The sequence below is a fragment of the Phaseolus vulgaris genome, chromosome 7 (assembly GCF_051622355.1).
Source record: "Phaseolus vulgaris cultivar YP4 chromosome 7, ASM5162235v1, whole genome shotgun sequence".
NCBI lineage: Eukaryota > Viridiplantae > Streptophyta > Magnoliopsida > Fabales > Fabaceae > Phaseolus > Phaseolus vulgaris.
This window is the reverse complement of record NC_143504.1, coordinates 44733871-44757262: the sequence shown is the minus strand read 5'-3', so window position 1 is coordinate 44757262 and position 23392 is coordinate 44733871. Positions and strand designations below refer to the sequence as shown.

The 23392-nt window shown below is 34.1% G+C and overlaps 2 pseudogenes; one reads left to right on the top strand and one right to left on the bottom strand.

Moving 5' to 3' along the window:
- The first annotated feature begins 17310 nt into the window (after window positions 1-17310).
- LOC137829294 (uncharacterized) lies at window positions 17311-19671 on the top strand (annotated as a pseudogene).
- On the bottom strand, window positions 17858-17963 carry LOC137830786 (small nucleolar RNA R71; annotated as a pseudogene).
- Window positions 19672-23392: the final 3721 nt, after the last annotated feature.

The following is a 23392-nucleotide window of genomic DNA, read 5'->3' as shown; positions in this document are numbered from 1 at the left end:
ATCAATTCAGGGACAATCAACCTAGCAGCATTCCATAATTTTTTAGATTAATCTAAATTTTTTACCAATATATTGATGTTCCAATCGTTATTTTGGTATTATATGCCTTTACAATTATAAAATATATTTCTTAAAAAAATAACTAAATTATGATAACAATAATTTTTAAACAAATTTTTCTAAATTGAAACAAACATGTGAATTTAAAATAATAGTTCGTTTGAAATTGTAATATTAAATAGTGTAAATATTATTATTTAGAAAGTTAAAATTAGAAATTAATTTGTGTTCCTTTATATATAAATTTTTTTAAAAGAAAAATATTAGTTTAATGACGAAATATTAAAAGAAAAAAAAAATATATATATATATATATATTTTAAATTGAAAGAAACATGTAACTTTGTAGTGCTATCCGTTTAAAAGTCCCTTATCGAGTGGATGTGAACCAAGTCGTCGTCATGTCCAACCTTGATTCCAACGACAATGTGAGAATGGTTAGGGATGAAAACTAAGACCACTCGTTTAGGAGCGAATCTAAGAGAGGTAGAGAAGGAAGCTCTTACAAAAACATTGTTGAAGAATTGTGATCTCTTTGCATGGATGACAATCAACATGTTGGAAATAGATTCGTTGTAATCTCATACAAGCTATTATGCAAGAAAATCAAATGAAATTCGTAAAAGAAAAAAAGGTTGGAAGAAGAGAGAAGACTTGGAGTCGACCAAAAAGTTAAGAAGTTGTCGGAGGCCCACTTCGTATAAGAAGTTCAATACATCATGTGGTTTACAAATATAATACTTGTTAAAAAGAACAATGAACAATGGTGTATGTGGATCGATTATACCGACTTTAATAAGGTTGTCTTAAAGATGTTTACTCGCTATCAAGTATAGATTGACTTGTCAATGGAGCGACCGAGCACAAAGTGTTGAGCTTGCTCAATGCCTACTCTAATTACAACCAGATTCCATGTACGCCGAAGGAAAAGACAACTTTCCTAACCTGGAATGCTAACTTCTGCTACGAAGTTATGACCTTTAGCCTAAAAAATGCGAGAACAACCTATCAGAGTCGAATGAATCACATATTCCAAAGTAGATAAGGAGGAACATGGAAGTTTATGTTGATGACATGGTCATGAAATTTAACACAATAGAACAACACACAACTTACGTGGAAGAAATATTCGACTAGTTGTGCAAGTACAATATGAGGCTTAATTATGAGAAATATGTTTTCAACGTCAAAAGAAGAAAATTCCCCATTTTCATCACCCCTGTCCTCAACAAGATTGAATCAAGGCAACCCTTGTTAGTGTACCTATCGGTGTCGGCAAAGGCGATTAGTGTCACCCTCATACAAGGAGCAACCCAATAGAAGGTAGTCTACTTTTTCAGCCGCGCATTACAAGATGTTGAGATAAGATACCAGGTGATAGGAAATGTGGCTTTAACCCACATCCACACAACTATGAGACTTGGGTCATATTTTCAGAGCCATGAAATCATTGTTTTAGCTAAAAGCCTAATAAGGTGCTTCGAAAACTTGAGTTGACAAGACAAATGATTTTCTGCTTGGTAGAACTATCTAAGTTTGGACTAAAGTATAAGTAGAAAGGACTGATTAAGTATCAATATCTAGCATATTTTATGTCAAAATTGCAAGGGAGCGGTATCCGACACGAAGGGGTATGGACGTTGTACGTGAATTGGTCATCCAACAAGAAGGACAATGATGTCAGAATTGTATTGGAGGGACTGAGAATCTCAAAATAAAAAATTCATGTGCTTTTAGTTCAACCAAATATGAGGCCCTCATAGCAAGACTACTCTTGGCCAAGGATATGGGAGCACAAATGATTCACTACAAAAGCGATTCTCAAGTCATGATCGGTCACATCAGTAGAGAATTTCAAGTGAAGATCCCTTGCTTTTAAAATACTATCACAAAGTAACTGAGTTGATGTCGATATTTGAGAAGTGTAGGTTGCAACACATATACCTAGAAGATAACTCTCGGGTTAACTTACTATCAAAGTTGGCTAACAGTAAAAGAAGGAACCGTCATGAAATAGTCATTCAACAAATGACCCCTAATCCCACGATCACTTTGGACGAATGCATGCATATAAAAAAACTTGAAATCAACTTGATCCTAAAGAAGTACCTTGATGACGAAGACACAAGGGTGGGAACACATGGCATTGGCAAAAAAAGGCATCCTGGTTCCTCATGATCAAGCAGGACCTATACAAAATAGGTTACTTCACGCCCTTATTACGTGATAAGACAAGAGGACGAGTACGTCATGAACGAATTCCATAATGAAATTTGCATATTACAGTTTGAGCAAAGAACAATGGCAACAAAATAATTGAAAGTTGGGTACTTGATGATTTTTCTACGGCAAGTGCACCGTGTTGTCAGAAGTTATAATTTGTCCTTAAGGACGGATATCGAATCCACAAGGAATAGTTGAATAACCAAGTAAAAAATTCACTAAATAGAAAACAAAATAATAAAGTTTGTTGGCGTTTGTTAAGATTGCAATTATAAAGATTAAAACCTTCCCTTTGGTAGCTGAAAGCTGAAAAGTTGGAAAACTTGATTTTGCTGGAACAAAAAACTTGAAAGCTTTTTGACATTGGTTACATTTCCAGGGTTATAACCTATACCATTCTTGTTGAAAACAACATTCTGTGAGCCAAAGAGAGACTCAAGATTCTCTCTTCCCTTGGTGAAATTGGAAAGGGTTTTTAGCAAATACTCCACTTGTTTTTCCAATTTTTTGCAGTTTTCACAGGTTTTAATAGAGGCATGCAAGCATGTTAGTTCAAGGCTTACCAAATCTGTTTTGACCTTATGCAATTCTTTCTCAAGTGTTTTTACTTTAGGTTCAAGCACATTATTTACCTTTTGCAACTTACTGCATATTACAACTAACCTATTTGCTTCATCATGTGTTTCCTTGAAAGCAGCAAGCAATTGATTGATCATAGTTATCCGATTCCATAGAGAATTCACTTACTGAATCAAAGATTGACCCTTTATCTTTCACCATGAAGCACATATTGTTTTCCTCACTCTCAATTGAAGAGCTGTTGGTTGAAGATACTTCATTCTCTTCCCACGAAATGTAAGCTCTTCTCCCCTTGCTCCTTTCAACCTTCTTGCTGGCAGATTTGTCCTTTGATTGATTGTTTGGACAATCCATTTTGATGTGTCCTATTTTGACACAGCCAAAGCAAATATAGTTAGAGGAATTTGATTCATTAGGTTTAGGATACCTTATTTTTTGTTAGTTCCTATCTCTGCTTTTCTTCTTCAGGAATCTGCTGAACCTCTTTGTAAGTAGGCTGATCGTTTCATCATGTTCAGCATCTTCTTTTTCCTCATTAATCTCACTCTGTTCACTTGCTTTCAGTCCCTTGGGTTTTCTTTCCACTGTTTCCTGCTCTTTGAGTCTCTTGAGCTCTAGCTCATGCTCCATTAATTTCCCAAAGAGTGCAGTAGTTGACAGCTTTGACAGATCACGACTTTCTGATATGGCAGTCACCTTGGGTTGCCAGCTTTTGTCGAGGAACTTCAACACTTTTATGTTGAGTTCCTCTCTGTCAAATTCCTTTCCCAAACCACTAAGGTGATTCACAATATGAGTGAACCTTTTCTGCACATCAACAATGCTCTCCTCGGGTTGCATTCTAAACAATTCATATTCTTGGATGAGAGAATGTTTTCTTGATCTCTTCACATCTTCAGTACCCTCATGAGTGACTTCCAAGACCTCTCACATCTCCTTAGCTGAAATGCATTGGGATATCCTGAAAAACTCATCCATTGTAAATGAGGAGGTTATGATGTTCTTGGCTACAAGATCATATTGAGCCTTCTTCCTTTCAATCTCATTCCATTCAGATCTTGGCTTTACCACTTCTTCATCCTTGACAACCTGCATTGGCACATAGGGTCCATGGACCACAACCTCCCAAATTAATGCGTCAATAGATTGCATGAAAATCTTCATTCTAATTTTCCAAAAAGCATAATTCATTCCATTGAACATAGGTGGTCTATTGACAGAAGATCCCTCAGGAAAAAGCACTTTAAACTCAGACATTATTGCAAAACAAACTAGATTAAAATACAAGTCCTAGCTCTTGATACCAATTGTTGGGTTCAATAGTGTCAAAGTTCAAGAGGGGGGGGGGGGGGGGGGTGAATTGACCTTTTAAAAGTTTCGCACATAATCAGATATTGTCACAGTACACATAAAATAAATCGATTAATTTAGCAATGAAAAAATTTATTTTTATACTGTTTATGTACTTTAAGGCATTTATCTGAGTTGAATAATCTTTGATATTAAGATTGAGTTAGATGATCTGCAGGCAAAGTTCAAATTGATTTTTGCAGAATTAAAACAGTGGGCTTCAGCAGTTAATGTATTAACCTTCACAGAGCATGAAATTCACTGATGTTTCAGCACATAAGGATTTATGCATAAATTCTTTAAGAAATCAAGAACAGTATATCGTGCCCAGAAAGAACAGATTCAATTACAATTGAACAGATTTATTTCTTGACAGTTTAGTCTATTTAGCAATTATTGAGTGCAGAGATTGAGAGAGAATGAACACAAAACAATTATACTAGTTCACTCCAATGAGCTACATCCAGTCTTCACCTGATCCAAGGTGAAATTCACTAAAACACAATTCAAACAATTACAAACACCACTGTTCTTGAACCCTACAAGAACATGACCAAACTTTGCTGAAAAACACTATTCCAGCATACACAACTCTTCAAGAAACCCTATCAAGAAGAGTTTGCAACCACACTTTTACAAGAAATGAAATGTGAAACGAATACACCTGATAGAGGATGCAGAAATCTGCCTTAGACCAGTAGAACATATTGCTCACACAGTAGCAGCACCTCTAACCAAGCCTTAAAGCCAACCAAGAACAAGCACACTTTTGATTTGTAAAATCTTTCAAGAACACATGCTAATTCTCTGTAAATCCTTAATTCTCTGTTGTAAAACATGTTTTCTCAATTGTATGATTCACGTTTAAACGTAGGAACAAACTTTCTTTTTATAGAAAAACAACTTATAATAGATTTTCAAAAAACAGTTAAAGCTGTTATAAAAAGAACAGATTGAAAATAAAAAGAACAGATTTATTTTCAAAAGCAGTTAGAGAATCGGTTATGTAAAGGAGACTTAGTCAAACACATTGGTGCAAGGATAAAATGAAAAAAGATTTTAAGATACACATGGCACCAGACTAAAAAGAATCCATTCATTTACAAATGAACATATTTATTTTTCAAAACGATAACAGAAAAAACTTAACTATTGAAACATAGTCGTTTTGAGAGAGTGAAAACTTAGTCAAAATACTTGATGCACAAAACCTGATTTTCAAAGCCCTTAGTCAATGCATCAGTTTAAAAAAGAATCTATTCATTTAGAAAAGAACATATTTATTTTTCATGCAGTAAGGGTGTTTCTGCAAAACTTGTGAAAAATAGTTTCAGAAAACTTGTGCTTGCTCTTATCACATGGTCAGGGATTAAGAGGTGAGTTACCTAGCAAAAAGCCTACTCTAACCAACCTCTAAACTATACCTAAGACATTCTTAAAGCAAATGTAAATACAAATGAAATTTACACAAAAGGCTTCATCAAACACATGTCTTGAAGGGGCAACAACCATCTTCAACAGTTTTTCTGTGGGGCAAATAAGCATCAATTGCTAGTGAGACCTAGTATAAAATATTTCATCAATCATTTTTATAATTATGTAAACTTTAAATGTAACAAGTTTTACCTATCCATTTATAAAAGGAGAAAAATAAATCATTTTTTTATGTTTGAATCCATCTTTGAATGTAAGTCTGACAATCAAGTTTTTTTATTCCTAAACTTTTGTATGGATTGGGGTTCAAGGAAACCATAAGTATACAAATTTTCATGTTGATAATTATTTGATTTATATACCTACATTGTTAATATAAATATGAGTGACATGATTCTTGAAACATCATTCGGATAAATAACAAGTAATTATTAAGGGTACTTACATCATCCGTAGTTGAACAATTGATTACCCTGGATGATTTTGAAGACATCTTGTATGGTTATGTACAATGGTATACCACTATTATCAACCCTAAATAATGTGGCATCCCAAGGAATCACACAAGAATCTTGAAATATTTGACTTGAAACCCTGACCAACTCTTGGATTGGGTTCACATATGTTTGGACTTGTGGTTGGACTCGAGGGCTTAAAGAAACACCAATTGATGCATTTTGTCTCGTAGCAGAGTCATATAAATTATAATAACAAATATAAAGTATAAATCTAAAAACCACTCTAACACTAATAGCCTTTAATGAAATATACCTGATAATTTTTTGAAATGGTCTTTATTAGATGTGTAGGCCATGCAATAAATGTTCCAAGTAACTTTCCCACTGTATTAACCTCTAATGTGGGCACTGGAACTGCAATACATGCATCTCTAACTTTTTCAACCACTACTCTAGAATATCACTCTGCATGGGCACGGTGTGAATGGTTGAACCTCCTGGATACACTCTGCCAATGGCCATTACACAAGGAGGATTTCCCTCAACAAATAGCTTGCACTGATAGGAGGATTCAATGTTTCAAAGTCCTTCACATCACAACTACCTTTGGTGCTAGCTCGACCATGAGCATAAATTACATCCACTGGTTCAGCTGAATTATATATTTGATCGAATTCAGCTCTTAACTCGCGAGTAACTTGTTCTTTTATGCTCTTAGTCAGTTGTCCAATCAGCCTCTCTGTCAATGTGCAGTTAATTGATCCATCATCAACTGACTAGCATTTGTAGAAAAGTTAGGTCGAGAAACTGATGCAAAATATTGTCTAACACTAACACCAAAACCAATTGTACGAACATGTCTAGGGTGTTCTTCAGTGGCAATGGCCACGGTCAAAATGTCATCTTGACCTTTGGGAACAAAACTTCCCTGTGATCTTTGTTCCACTAGCTCATCCTGTAATTTCATAATGGAATGTGTTAATATAATAATAATATGTAATTATAAGTTTGTAACACTAAAAATATGACATGTAATTATGAACTTACAATACGCTGATGTCATTTGACCCCTTGGTTTAGTTATAGCCAACTTCCATTTCTCATGTCGACTATGAAGGACATATAAGTTCAGCAGAACCAGATTCTGCCTTTTGCCTCTTTAACTTTTCTTCTATTATTCTTCTTTCTAGCTAATCATAACCTCCCCGAGACAGTCTATGGGGAATAGTATTTTTTGTGCAATTATATGAGCTTTCTTCCTCTTTTCCTCTAAGTCATCATATACATAAATTATGAATTTCATATAAGATTTAATATAACACACACACACACACACATATAATGAAATATTCACCAACCTCCCATTTGGGATCTGATGAGGACCTAGGAGGGAGTGCGCCTATGGACTAGGCCCAACTTCTGTGGAGGAAGACTAAGAGCATGCCTCAAGACATAGGGCCAGACCAAGATTCTCCAACCACTACCTCAACACCTAGTTTTCCCTAGAGGATCACGAGGAGCAGAGCACAGGCTTTGGGTGCTGAGCATAAGTGGGTTTCATTATTGTTAATAGAATAGAATATGTTGTAAATAATTTGGGCTCACTTTAGTGGTCCAAATAGCAAAGATAAGCTACAATAAGGTGCCTTTAATAGGGGGTGTAAGTATCATTTTAGTTTGCTCCTAGCCTTTTAGGAAGACAATTTGACCTAGTTTCTACAAGGACAAGCCTAGGATGCGGGTTTGACTAAGACTGCCCATTTTTTCCTTTTCCCATCCTACCCCTCTTGCTTGTTTTCCAATGCTCTTTCACCTATAAATAGGAGGTCTAACCATCGTATTTGACATGTTGAAATTGAATAAAAAAGTTACTCTGCACAAATATTGTGAGCTTGAGTGAGTATTGTCTCCTCTTCCTTTTGGTCTTATCTTGATGAGAATGAAACTCTCAAGTGGCGGCCTAACACTTATCTTGGTTGTTTCCATCCATTAAGTGGTGTGACCATCCACCACCATCTCCATAAGTTTCTTCTTCCATTTCCTTCATGTTTCCCTTCCATTAATGTTTCCTAGTTTTCTTCTTTATTTCGGCAATTGCATACATGTCACCATACAATGTCTTTTTTATCTTTGCCTTTGTGAAATGCACCTTCACGCCTACTTAACCACTTGGCTAAGTTAGTGTCCAGTGGGAATTTTACTAAGGTCATTACCATTAACTCCTAATCACAATCTTAAAGTAAAGTATCACCTAAATGAAAACATCTAAAAATCAACTCACAACATGTTTTTAAGCTTATCTTGTTTAGAGTTTATTGAAACTTTACTTTCTTGCATCTTTAATTCCTTGTATTTACATTCAAGTACCTTTAAATTCTTGTCTTTACATTCTTGCAATTTAATTTTCTGCCCTTTATTTTTCTTGCAATTTCATTCGACCATTTTACTTTTCCATAGCTTTGTTTCGCTTTTGGATTGTTATTTTGTGTCTTATTGTGTTCTTTCCTTTTTGCTTTTATTCATATGTTCATTAGTGTTATAGGAGTCCTTACTTTGATTCTATTTACTTTTCTTTTAATTTTGAAAGTTTAAAAAGTAATTAGAAACTTGTTTTAGTAGAAGTAAATTTAAGTTTCAAATAAAAGATTTCAAGTGATCAATTATTTTGAATCCCAATTTTTTTTGTGAAAATTGGAGCTATTGGAAAATATGCATGATCAAAACTCTGGACATTTCATTTCTATAATTCAAAAACTAGTATGAAAAAAAAACAAGAGAAGTGTGAAACGCAAATTTGGGGTTCCATTTTCTTAAAGAGAAAAGATTTCAAAATTTTGGGTTCAACTTGATTGACAAATTGATTTCAACCATTGTGGAATTTTTATCCTTTTTCTTTAACAATTTCTAAAGAAAAAGTTTCATTGTTAAAAGTTTAGTAAGTATCTTAGAGTCTTTTTGTATTCCTTTTTCTTACTTGTTTCCTTTTCAAGTTTTGTCATATTCTCTTTCTCAAATTTGGTTTAGCTTTTCTTGCTTAAACTTTTCTTTATTGTCTTTTGTATTTCTTCTTTAAGTTTTGTTGCGGTTTCCATTAAGATCAAGTGTTTAAGGCTTTGATCCTTTTCATTTGAGAGTTTTCAACCTCAAGAAAGACCTTTGTGAGAGGATAAAATTCTTTTTGAGTGCTTTGAGTGCTCTCTTCTTGTTTTCTTTTCACCAAAGTGACGCAAACTTGAGAGAGTGTTTTCTAACTTCTATTTGACTAATTATTTGTTCACTTGAGAATTATGGCTCATCTTTCTTCAGAGAGTCATCAAAACCCCAATCTCCTCAAAAGGCATTCCTTATGGGTGAGTTGGCGGCGACAAAAAGGTCAGTAGCACAAAAGGATGAAGAAATGAGACAAATGGAGGAGAGACTCCAAAGACTTGAATCGGCTCATGGAAGACAACCAAGGAGATGGGAGCATAGAAGAGCTACAAGGAGTTTCACTCAATATGGTAGCCATGAGGAAGAAGAAGATTGGAGGTTGAACCACTTTGAGGAGAGGCGCCAACAACCACACCATGCTCCTAAAATTTCTTTGCCTTATGTAAAAATTCCTAGTTTTAGTGGGGAAGGTGATCCCAACATTTACCTAGGATGGGAGGATAAATTTGAACAAATTTTTAATGTACATGAGGTCCAAGAATACCAAAAAGTCAAGTTAGTCTTCTTAGAATTTTTAGACTATGCCATGCAGTGGTGGCATAAAACTATAATGGACATTGGCTTAACAAGAGGCTAGTCGTGGTCTCTTGGGATGATTTAAAGTTATGCATGCGCACTAGGTTTGTTCCTCCTCACTATAGGAAGAAACTCTTGTTGAAGCTCCAACGGCTTCAACAAGGAACAAAAAGTGTTGATGATTATTTTAAAGAGCTTGAAACGATTTTAATCAAAATTGATATGCATGAAAGAGAGGAATCTAAAATGGCTAAATTTGTAAGTGGACTAAGAAGGAAAATCCAAGATGTGGTGGAACTTTATGAGTATTCATATTTAGAAAAAATGGTTCACCTTACCATGAAGGTTGAAACCTAACTTTCCAAGAAAAACTATTTCAAAAACTCTTATAATGATAGCTACTACCAATCATCTTGGAAAAACAAAAACAAAAACAAAAATTCTTCCAAAACTTTTCCTTCAAATGTTGAGAAAGATTCCACTTACAACCCTATACATTCTAATCCCTCCACTTCAACACAACTCTCAAAGGTCTAGGTACCCTAACCATTCTAGATCCCCAAGTAAGGAAGATAGTGAGAGTTGTTGAAAATGAAGCTTTGATGCCTCCAAATCTGTGAAGAGAGCTTGATGCATGTGCTGGTGATGTGATTCCAATAGCCACATAGAGAAAGGTTCTTGACCTTCTTAGGAATCAACTTGAGTTGGACAATAGTTAGGCACTTTTTCTTAGAATTGGATCATTGTTCTAAGTCAAGAACTCTCCAAAAACTAGCACCAATTCCAAACTCATATGGAAGTTCCAATTATAGTCAAATTGAACCGAACAAATGAGCAAGAAAAGAAAAGGAACAAGATGAATGGACAGAATTATAAAATTGCCGAACCAAAAACTCATAAAAACAGCAAGAACATCTAACCAAAACTCAAGAACACAAGCTAACACAAACAATAGAAAGAGGAGAAAGGAAGGAGAGAAGAAATGCTCATGAAGATGGAAGGAGGATGGATGATCTCGCCACTAGAAGTGTGGAATGCTCCTAGATGAGAGTGATGTCGCCACTTGAGGACTCCATTGATCCATCAAGATAAGACTAGAGAAGAAGGCTCAAAGCTCTCCAAAGTTCACTCAAAATTTGAGTAGAGTTTTCTTAGATTAATTCCAATCTGCATTTTACAAAGGAAGCACCTCTATTTATAGCCTAAGGTGCTGAAAAATAGGTGGGAAATTTCAAATAAACTCATTTGAAATTCCCACCAAAAACAAGTCACATGGGAGGAGGTGTGACCTATTTCTACTATGACACCTCCCAAAAACTACACCTACACCACTCTCCTAAGTCACATGGGTAATGTGACTTTATTTTACATTTTCACACTCCTTTATTTAATAACCACACCTCCTAAAACTATACAAGAGTATTTCAAAGCTTGGCCTTGCCCCTCATGGGATGGACTTGGGCTCTTTGGGCTTTGGCCTTCTTGGGCTTGGGCATGGGCTTTGGGCTTGTGCCTCATCTTTATTTTATGTCTTCTTTTAATTTTGAGAAGACTAGAAGGAAGAACTTCAAATGTGAGGGTGGATGTCCTCTTCCTCCATTAATAAAAGCCTCCTTTATTTGATTATCATCAACTGGTGTGTTTGGGGTTTAGTTCTAGGTAGTTTAGAATTTGTAAAATTCATTCTTAATCCAAAGCACAGCTGAATCAATCTGGTTTTGAAAATGAAAAGTGTTTTTCTAAGCTAAGTGAAAAACAATCAGTTGATTTCTCGGTTTAGTTGGTTGTTTTCCACCTAGCTTGTTTGGAGGGTTTTCAAACTGTTTTTGATTTGGTTGACTAACTGTCAAAACCAATTCAACCGGTTAAAACGATAGTTCAACCAGTTGATTTTTGAATTTCTTAACAGTTTTTCCAAAATCTTATTAAATCTGCTTTCAGTTGGTTTGAAACTGTTTTGGCTGGTATTTAAGTGCCTAAAACGGCTAGTTTGAAGAACTATAAATCTGGGTTACCCTCCATATTTGAAATACACAGAAAGAGAGATTAAGAAACAGGTTTGAGGAAGATTTGATTCAAGCTTTGCTAGATTGCCTAAGGTTGTGCCATTGGTTCAAGAAGTGAATTAGGAGCTCTATGATTTCCTATACACTAGGTGTCGGTTCCTTCTATTCTTGTAATTGTTTTTCATTTTGTACACTTGTAAAACAGTAAATCTGCAAGTCAGAGGGTTGTTATGATTGTGTGTGTGAAAAGGCAAAGAGGGTGTGTGTTCTTGTGTGGTCAAGATCACCTCTTTGTGGTGTTTGTATGTTGTAATATGTTATTGATTACCTAGTGAATGCCCAGTGGTTTTCTGGAAGGAATTTGTACTAAAAAAATCAAATTGTTCCCCAAGAACGGTGCCAAAAACTTTATAACTTTTTTACGGCAAGTGTACCGTATTGTGATAAGTAATAATTTGTCCCTAAGGATGAATATCGAACCCAAAAAGAACTGTTGAATAATCAAGTAAAGATTCACTAAATAGAAAACAAAATAATAAAGTTTATTGGAGTTTGTTAAGATTGCAATAATTAATATGAAAACAAGTCAAAGAGTTTGTTTCTTCAATTGGAAAAATAAGGATTGAGGTTCATCTTTCTCACTCTTTTGTATTTTGATTAGCATGATAAAATTGTGTTCTTTGATTGATATTGATCCCCGTATAAAAATCATATATATATATATATATATATATATATATATATATCAATTCCTTGCACATAAAATTATTACGATGTCTCCTAAATATTGATTATTCGCATATTTATAAAAACTTCTTATCATTCAGACCAGAGGTTGATAGCAATTAACATTTCAAATTTATTTCTAGCATTCAAATATGTTAAGCATTATTATTTCGGTCAGAACCTTAGAAGTACTTTCCAGTCAAATCTAAGATTGTAGATCACAGTAAACCAAGCATTATAAACAAAACAGTAATACCTATCATCAATCAAGAACAAAATATTATGTTTAGATATCACCTCAATACATAAGAGTTTGAACATATTACTCTCAACACCAATTGGCTTGGGCTCGCCTAGGAGAGTTGCACGAAAAAAAGGCCTAACATAGAGTAATCTCACTTGAGCGAGATTGAGCTCTCTTGAGCGAGATCCTCTAGGGGTGTCTTGCTTAGGTAAGTTTGGGCGAACTTTGGCGAGTGTTGGTGCGTTCAAGCTTTCCCTTTTTAGCTTTGTATATTCTTCTTTTTTAACTAAATAAATTTTTGTGGCACTATGGGCGTACCAATGCAAACCACAATAGACACCCTACAAATTATCCTATGACATGAATATAATGTTAGTTTTGGAGGTCGACAAGTCGACTATCTGAAAATTTCGAGTGTCTCTTAACTGAGCTTGACCTATTGCATAAGCTACAGGACAAGGCAAAGCTACGAGAAAAAAGCTTGCAAGCACAAAGAGATCAAGCCCTATAATACATAAGTAAAGCCAAGCTTTTTCAAATAAGGCAATATAGTGTGGAGAATGAGGAATGACCCTCGAGAAGATTTAATTGACGAAAAACTAGCCCTAAATGGGGGGGTGGGACCTTTCTAGCTCAAAGAAAGCTTGCGAAATAAGACTAACCGGATCAAACATCTAAACGGGGAAGACATTACAAGAACATGGAATGCTAGCCAATGCAATTTTTACTTTAGTTGAATCTATGTAACAAGTGCGCTATTTCATACCATTTGTATTCTTTTCGTATTAAAGGTTTTGGCTAAAGAAGGTTTTAACGAGACACCCAATAATGAAACATTTTTATACTATCTTTACCTATCAAGAATGATGAAAGATAATACTTCTTAATAAATTTCGAATCCAACTACACGATTCCTTACAGAGAACAGGTCTTGAAATTGTTGGCAAAGGTTGAATCCAACCATGACATTCCTTACTAAGAACAAAGTTCGGTAATGCAAATTGCTCTCGATGAAGATTAAATCCAACCACATGACTGAGAATGAAACTTGAAATAACATGATGCTTTCAACAAATCAACAAAGGTTGAATCCAACCACATGATTCCCTACCGAGAACAAGGTTCAATGGTGTAAATCGTTCTCAATAAAGGTTGAATTTGACCACATAACTCCCTACCGAGAACAAGGCTTAGGAAAACAGGAAGCTTTCTTGGTAGTGGTCGAATCCACCAGAATGAATCCCTATGAAGAATGATGATTAAAACTAAAAGCGTTTTTGGTAAAGATCGAGATCAACTAATAGTATTCACAATCAATCAAATTCACTCAATTTAATTCCTATTAACTGTTAAAAAAACATAAAACATTCATGGTCAAAGTTCAAAAATTGTTAACTGACAACATAAAACAAGAGAGTCAAAAGTAGTTTATCATTATTTTGGCTCACTAGCCAAATGGAATACAAAAAATGGTTAAATGTTTACAAAATATAGAATTACATTTGTCCTACCAAAAATAAACAACATAGAAACCAAAAAGAGACATCCTCGAGAATTTGTGGCCTTGTTCCATCAGGAGTTGCTAACTGAGCTGACTCTTCCCCGCCATCAAGAATATCTTCAACAATGATGAGTTTCCCTCAATAGAAGTCCTTCTGAAGTTTGAAATTCCCTTTGTCTATAGAAGAAATCTTGTAGAAGAATGCAATGATTTCCAGAATCTGTTGATGTTTCTCGGCAAGTGTACCGAATCAACTGTAATATAGTACTCTTTAAAGTACGAATGTCGAACCCACAGGGAACAATTCTAATTAAGATGTTCTGTTTTAAAACTCATTAAGTATAGAAAATAATTTTGAGACTTTGTTCATAACCAAATTAAAGATTTCACAAGAACTCAAAGATTTAGGGTTTGGTTCTGGATGTAACAAAACCAACTTATCAAATATAGAGAAAGATACTTGGGATTGAATTGCGTCTATCTCAATCATTTGTATTTTGAATAATACAATATATAATACTCAAAACTACTTATTCTTGAAGCTTAATTTAAAGTCATTCATCTTGATTCCTCACAGATGAAATTCATAAGATAATTTCTCAAACACTGATTCCTCAGATATTTAACAAATCATCCAGCTTTAGGAACAGAATTATAATGCAATCAATAACCTGGAATCTATTCCTAGCATTACAAGTTATCAAGTATTTTCATTTATTTCAGATCCTTAAAGGTACTTTCCAGTTAAATTTAAGGATCAAAATCAAGACTCTATTGATCAGACAGAATCAAGCAATAAGCATAAAATGAAAATACCAAGAACAAGTAGAAAAGAGAACTTTATATATATATATATATATATATATATATATATATATATATATATATATATATCACCAAGAATACATTTGATCAAGATAAATTACATTCAATCCCAAGTTAGAAAGAACTTAGCCACTCATGACAACTCCTCCAATCTTCATTCTTGATCTGGATTGCATAAGAAGGGCTGATCTGAGTAATTTCTTCTCCTAAGAACAAAGGTTTCTTCTCTTTCTCTCCTAAGAACAGACTTTTCTTCTTTTCACACTTAATAAAAGATTAGCATATTTGCAATTCAACTTCTAATTGTGTTATCCATTATCCCTTCCATAGGATTCATTCACATTGCTTCTTTTTATATTCTTGTAATCCTCTTTGCTTTTCTTTTTCTTTTTCTTTTTTTTTAGAAAAGAGAATGAGAATTTGGATAATTTTGTCATTCCCTTTTTTTTTCTTTTTCTCTTTTTTTTTTCATTCTCAAAATCCCAACAGCCACACCAAACCCAATTCTTTTAATTATAGAAATTTGAATTACACCTATGCTCTCCTTTTGTTAGCATACCACAAGGTAGGACAATATATGTATATCAGAACCTAAGGTGCAATAAAACAAATTTGGCTCTAAAAAGGGTTATTTTTCTGCACATTTCATCATATATTGCAAAGATTAGCTGTTTGGCTTTGAGTTTTCTCACCTCCAACTTTATTAAACATGCCTCAATCATCTCCATATTTGTTTTGATTTAGTAGTATGTTTTAATATTTGATGTCTTTAAAACGAGTTTGATATGTGGAATGGTCATGTAGGTTTGAAATGTTTGGTGAAATGAATAGATGGAAGAAAGCTTAGAAAGGTTTGAACCTTTTGGCAAAGACAAAATTGAAAATTTTCAAGAAAATTTCATTACAGGGTAATTTTAGCTTAAGCTAGAACTTTTAGCCTAAGCTATTTATGCAGAAAAGGAAGAAAATTTTTTGTTCTGCAACTTTCGCTTAAGCTCAAGCTAAAACTGTCCAGAGTTGATTAAAAATACTGATCTAGCTCAGGCTAGAATCGCTAGCTCAAGCTAAAAATGCACCGAACGATCTAGCTCAAGCTAAAACGGGCTAGCTTGAGCTAAAGTTGATTATATAAATTTTGAAACATAATTCAAAACCAGCGGTGGAAAACAGATTGGGTTTTTTAGAGAGAGACCAGTGAGAGAAAGAGAAGAAACCTCTGTTCTTCGAAGAAGAACTTGCTCAGATCAGTCCTTCTTATGCAATCCAGATCAAGAATGAAGATTGGAGGAGCTGTCATGAGTGGCTAAGTTCTTTCTAACTTGGGATTGAATGTAATTTATCTTGATCAAATGTATTCTTGGTGATATATATATATATATATATAAAATTCTCTTTTCTACTTGTTCTTGGTATTTGCGTTTTATGCTTATTGCTTGATTCTGTCTGATCAATAGAGTCTTGATTTTGATCCTTAAATTTAACTGGAAAGTACCTTTAAGGATCTGAAATAAACAAAAATACTTGATAACTTGTAATGCTAGGAATAGATTCCAGGTTATTGATTGCATTATAATTTTGTTCCTAAAGCTGGATGATTTGTTAAATATCTGAGGAATCAGTGTTTGAGAAATTATCTTATGAATTTCATCTGTGAGGAATCAAGATGAATGGCTTTAAATTAAGCTTCAAGAATAAGTAGTTTTGAGTATTATATATTGTATTATTCAAAATACAGATTATTGAGATAGACGCAATTCAATCCCAAGTATCTTTCTCTATATTTGATAAGTTGGTTTTGTTACATCCAGAACCAAACCCTAAATCTTTGAGTTCTTGTGAAATCTTTAATTTGGTTATGAACAAAGTCTCAAAATTATTTTCTATACTTAATGAGTTTTAAAAAAAAAACATCTTAATTAGAATTGTTCCCTGTGGGTTCGACATTCGTACTTTAAAGAGTACTATATTATAGTTGATTCAGTACACTTGCCGAGAAACATCAACAAGTTTTTGGCGCCGTTGCCGGGGAACAATTTCTTTTAAGAATTGCTGAAGTATAACTCATTGAGTATTGTGAATATTTTGTTTTCTTTGTGAATAGACACTTGTTTATATCTTATTCTTTTATCCTGTGCTAATAATCCTTGCTTGAGTTGTCTTAGATACATGTTATTAAGAGGACAGGTTCCTGAAGATCAATTGGAATTTGATCCAGAAATTGAGAAGACAGCTAGAAGAAATCAGAGCAAGAAGAGAGAAGAAAAGAAGAAGCAAGGACAAGCAAAAGGAGAATCTTCCAACACTCTCAACTCACACAATCAAACAGACTTCCAAATGGCTGAAAATAGACAAAATCCACCTAGAAGGACATTGGGAGACTATGCTATGCAACAAGGACCAAGGCATTTCTCCAGCATAGCTATACCTCCAACCACCAAATCATTAGAAATGAAGCCAGCTTTTCTTAGCTTAATCAGTACTCATCAATTCACTGGGATGGATCATGAAGACCCTTATACTCATCTATCCACATTCTATGAGTTGGTTGGGACTATGGGCTTCGAGGAAAATGATATTGAATCTGTTTATCTGCGTCTATTTCCTTTCTCACTTGCAGGCAAAGCAAAAGAATGGTTAAAGTCGCATCCAAACCAGAGTCTAAGTAGTTGGAATGATGTAGAAGAGAAATTCCTACACAGATTCTTCCTACTCTCTCGATATATCAAGGCTAAGTCTGATATCTCCACATTCAGGCAAGGGCCAGAAGAACCTTTTTGTGAAGCTTGGGAACTCTTTAAAGTGATGTTAAGAAGATGTCCTAATCATGGCTTTGAGGATATTACTCAGTTGAACATATTCCACAATGGTTTGAGGCCTGATACTAAAATGATCTTGGATGCTGCAGCAGGAGGTACAATGATGAGTGTTGATGCAGAACAAGCTACAAGAATCATTGATGCCTTAGCCTCAACAGGTTACCAAGCTCAACATGATAGATATACAGTGCAAAAGAAAGGGGTGCTGGATCTTAGTACTTCAGATGCAATTTTAGCACAAAACAAGATTTTGACTCAGCAAATTGAGGCATTAACCAAGCAAATGTCAAAACTGCCTCAACAATTACATGCAGTAAATTCTCCTTCAATTCAGAATCAAGCTTTGAAGTGTGATTTTTTTGGGGGAGATCATCTTAATGGCCAATGCTCTTACCAAAATCCATCAGAGGAAGAGGTTCAGTATATGAATAATCAAGGAAGACAAGGTGGCTTTGCATATAATTATCCAAATAACATGACTCAAGGATGGAGGAATAATCCAAATCAAGGATTTGGGTGGAAGCAAGAGGTTGGATCATCTAACAGACAAGCTCCTTATTAACAGCAACCACATTATCCTTCCGTTCCTGAGAGAACATCCAAGTTGGAGGATACATTTGAGAAATTCATGCAAGCCTCTCTATCTAATCAGAAAAATACTGAAGCATCAATAAGAAATTTAGAGACACAGGTGGGGCAGCTGGCTAAACAGTTAGCTGATAATCAAGGAAGTCAATTTTTAGCAAATACACAAACCAATCCCAAAGAGCATTGCAAGTCTATCACCACTAGAAGTGGGAAAGTTATAGGAAAAGGAATTGGAGATAATTTAGTTGTTGAGGAAGAGATTTTAAGTGAGAGAGAAAATGAAAAAGAACAGAGTGAGTGTGAGGGAGGAGAAGGAAGGAATAAGGAAGATGTTGTAGATATTAGAGAGAAAATAGAAAAAAAAAATCAAAAAAGTGAAAAACAAGAGAGGAGTGTTCCTATAAAAGATGTACCTTATCCACATGCTCCTACAAAGAAATGCAAAGAAAGGCAATTTGCAAGATTTATGGATATTCTCAAAAGATTGCAAATTAACATTCCTTTTACTGAAGCTTTAAAGAAGATGCCTACATATGCTAAATTCATGAAGGAATTATTGACAAAGAAAAGAAAATTCAATGACCAGGAGATAGTTGAATTGGAAGCTGGATGCAGTGCTATAATTCAAAAGTCATTACCGCAAAAATCTAGAGATCCTGGGAGTTTCACTTTGCCAGTTACCATAGGAAATCTCACTGTTGGAAAGGCATTATTGGATCTTGGAGCTAGTATTAATTTGATGCCTTCATCAATGCTGAAGAAAATTGGAGATGTAGAAGTGAAACCAACAAGAATGACTTTGCAGTTGGCTGATAGATCAATCAAATATCCACATGGAATTGTTCAAGATTTATTGGTAAAGGTAGATAAATTTCTATTCCCAGTAGATTTTGTTGTAATGGATATTGAAGAAGATGTTGAAGTACCTTTGATATTGGGAAGACCATTCATGAAAACTGCCAAAGTTATAATTGATGTAGACAAAGGAAAATTGAAGGTTTGTGTTCTAGATGAAGAAGTAAACTTTAATGTTTTTGAAGCAAAGAAGTATTCAAATGATCATCAAGAGTATTTCAGAGTGGATATGAATGTTGTTGAACCTTCAATGATGTTAATCAGGCGTCAAGCTATATGACGTTAAACGAGCGCTTGCTGGGAGGCAACCCAGCGTTTTGTTTTCAAATGTGTCTTTAATTTTTGTTTTGATTTAGTAGTATGTTTTAATATTTAATGTCTTTAAAACTAGTTTGATATGTGAAATGGTCATGTAGGTTTGAAATGTTAGGTGAAATGAATGGAAGGAAGAAAGCTTAGAAAGGTTTGAAACTTTTGGCAAAGACAAAATGAAAATTTTCAAGAAAATTTCATTGCAGGGTAATTTTAGCTTAAGCTAGAACTTTTAGCCTAAGCTAGATATGCAGAAAAAGAAAAAAAAATGTTCTGCAACTTTCGCTTGAGCTAAACTGGGCTAGCTTGAGCTAGAACAAATTTGTTGCTCTCTGTCAAACTTTATCCTAAGCTAAAATGAGTTAGCTTGAGCTAAAACAAATTTGTTGCTCTCTGCCAAACTTTAGCCTAAGCTAAAATGAGCTAGCTTGAGCTAGAACAAATCTGTTGCTCCTTGCCAAATTTTAGCTTAAGCTAAAACGAGCTAGCTTGAGCTAGAACAAATCTGTTGCTCTTTGCCAAATTTTAGCCTAAGCTAGTGAGATTTCTAAAAAAAAAAAAAAAAAACTGCAGCATTTTATAAAAATCACATTTTGAAAACCCTGCACCCTAACTCAGTTTCAGAAGCACCCTCTGTTCTAAAAAACTCCCAAAGCTTCCATCTACATAACCATTCTCAAACAAACATTTCATCTACATTGCCATTATCAAGGTAAGTAATTACTCATCTCCATAATAATTTTCATTGCCATTTCCATTCAACCAAGTCCAGTCATGCGTGTTTCTGCTTCCAGTTCACAGTTTCGTTTTTTAAATTGAAAGATTCAATCTTTTTAAAATTTCAATGTCTTGATGTTGAATAGGATTGTGGAATAGGATAATCAAAGTTAAATACGGTTTCCATGGATAAAATACCAAAACAAAAAGTACTCATTCAATTTCATTTTATACATTGCATATCAAGTGTTTGTTGAAATGCCAATCAAATAAAACACTTTGATTTGAGAAATGTTTATTCTTACTTGTACAGAAAAATGAGTCGCACCAAATCCACAGCTGGTATTAAATAATCTGTCGTTGACACCCACTAAATTTGATTATTATCTATCTTGGCATGGGGACATGCACAATTTTTCAAGGGAGGCAAGAGAGTTTCGAGTTGGAATTAGAGTTGAAGAGACACCAGAAATGGCAGCTGGAACAACTGGAGCAGCAATACATGATGAACATTCAAACCAAGTTCAGAATGATGATGTTGGCACAGAGCAGAACAAAATCACAAGAGGAGATTGATACTTATCATGCACAATGAACAAAAAACTGGTTTTATCTTTTTGTTTAACTTTACTTTCAGTTTAATTTAGTAAGTTGATTTTAGCAGTTTAGTTTAATATTTCTTACTTTAGCTTTTGTTGATGGCAAGCTTAAGTTAGTATAGTAGTTGATGTTTGCATATTTTGTGAAGTGAAATCTTGTATATAGATAGATGATGGTATAAATTTTTGGAAAAAGAAATCAAACCATAGTTCTAAATTAGAACAACCAAATGGATTGATCAGGGACTTAATTTGAAAAAAGAATTTGTGGCTAGAACCATCACTCAAATTGAGAAAGGATAGTAATGTGTAAAAGTTGGAACAAGGTAAATAGTTGAAAGCAATGTCTGAGAACAAATGAGTAATTGAAATTAGCCAACCAAGTGAGAGTGTGAAACCTTTAAACAGTTTGAGAGACTTTCACTAGTGAAGAGTTAATTGAGGTTGCCTAATTTTCTATTCAATTTACATCACAAAATCAAATATGGAGATGATTGAGGCATGTTTAATAAAGTTGGAGGTGAGAAAACTCAAAGCCAAACAGCAAACCTTTGCAATATATGATGAAATGTGCAGAAAAATAACCCTTTTTTGAGCCAAATTTGTTTTATTGCACCCTAGCTTCTGATATACATATATTGTCCTACCTTGTGGTATGCTAACAAAAGGAGAGCATAGGTGCAATTCAAATTTCTATAATTAAAAGAATTGGGTTTGGTGTGGCTGTTGGGATTTTGAGAATGAAAAAAAAAGAGAAAAAGAAAAAAAAAAAGGAATGACAAAATTATCCAAATTCTCATTCTCTTTTCTAAAAAAAAAAGAAAAAGAAAAAGAAAAGCAAAGGGGATTACAAGAATATAAAAAGAAGCAATGTGAATGAATCTTATGGAAGGGATAATGGATAACACAATTAGAAATTGAATTGCAAATATGCTAATCTTTTATTAAGTGTGAATTTTGTTATCCTGGAAAAACTAAATTTTCTTTGTAACCCAACCTCATTACAACATGAAAAAGACCTCAAGATCTATGTTTGTGAAAGTGTTTGTAATCAACTGGAAATGAAGGGCAACCTTAAATTAACTTGGAATTCAGTGAAAAAAAGAGGGAAAACACTCACCAGTGAGGAATGAAGAGAGAAATTCCTTAGTTTGATTCTCAGTGAAGAGTAACAATTGTTTACCTTGTAAATTGAATACATTCTTATCCTGTCTTGGTTTGAATTGATAGGAAACATCATAATTTTTTGTTGAATTAACTTGTGCTCTTTCCATGAAGTTGTTCTGATATTAAACTATAGATTTGATTTCTAAGGATTTTGGGGAAGAATGAACTCATATTTTTTGGGATTCAATTACTTTGCTTGAGGACAAGCAAGATTCTAGGTTGGGGGGAATTTGATAAATGCCAATGTGTAGTTTTTATGATTGAGAAAATTGAACACTTTGGAACTTAATTGTTGCTTAATGTAAGAAAATTACCCTAATCTGAGAATTATTGAATCTGATTATATATTTTTTGAACCAAGAAACAAATGAAGAAATTTAATCTCAATTTTTGTGTAAATTGCAGATGAATATGAAGCATTGAAAGAATGTATTCAAGCTGGCATTGAAAGAAAAAAAAAAGTAAAAAATCAATTGGATCACAAGAAGATTTAGCTCAAGCTAGAGGATTTAGCTCAAGCTAAAACTGTCCAGAGTTGATTAAAGGTGCAGTACAATTCTAACCCAGGCTAGAATTGCTAGCTCAAGCTAAAACTGTCCAAAGTTGAATAAAGGTGCAGTACTGATCTAGCTCAGGCTAGAATCGCTAGCTCAAGCTAAAATTGCACCGAAAGATCTAGCTCAAGCTAAAACGGGCTAGCTTGAGCTAAAGTTGATTATATAAATTCTGAAACATAACTCAAAACCAGCGATGGAAAACATATTGGGTTTTTTAGAGAGAGACTAGTGAGAGAAAGAGAAGAAACCTCTGTTCTTAGGAGAAGAACTTGCTCAGATCAGCCCTTCTTATGCAATCTAGATCAAGAATGAAGATTGGAGGAGCTGTCATGAGTGGTTAAGTTCTTTCTAACTTGGGATTGAATGTAATTTATCTTGATCAAATGTATTCTTGGTGATATATATATATATATATATATATATATATATATATATATATATATATATAAAATTCTCTTTTCTACTTGTTCTTGGTATTTTCATTTTATGCTTATTGCTTGATTCTGTATGATCAATAGAGTCTTGATTTTGATCCTTAAATTTAACTGGAAAGTACTGATAACTGTCTAATTTCAGTAATATTTCATATTAAAATATAGGCACTTATGAGGATTTATTGCTAATTTACATATAAAATAATCCCTAATTT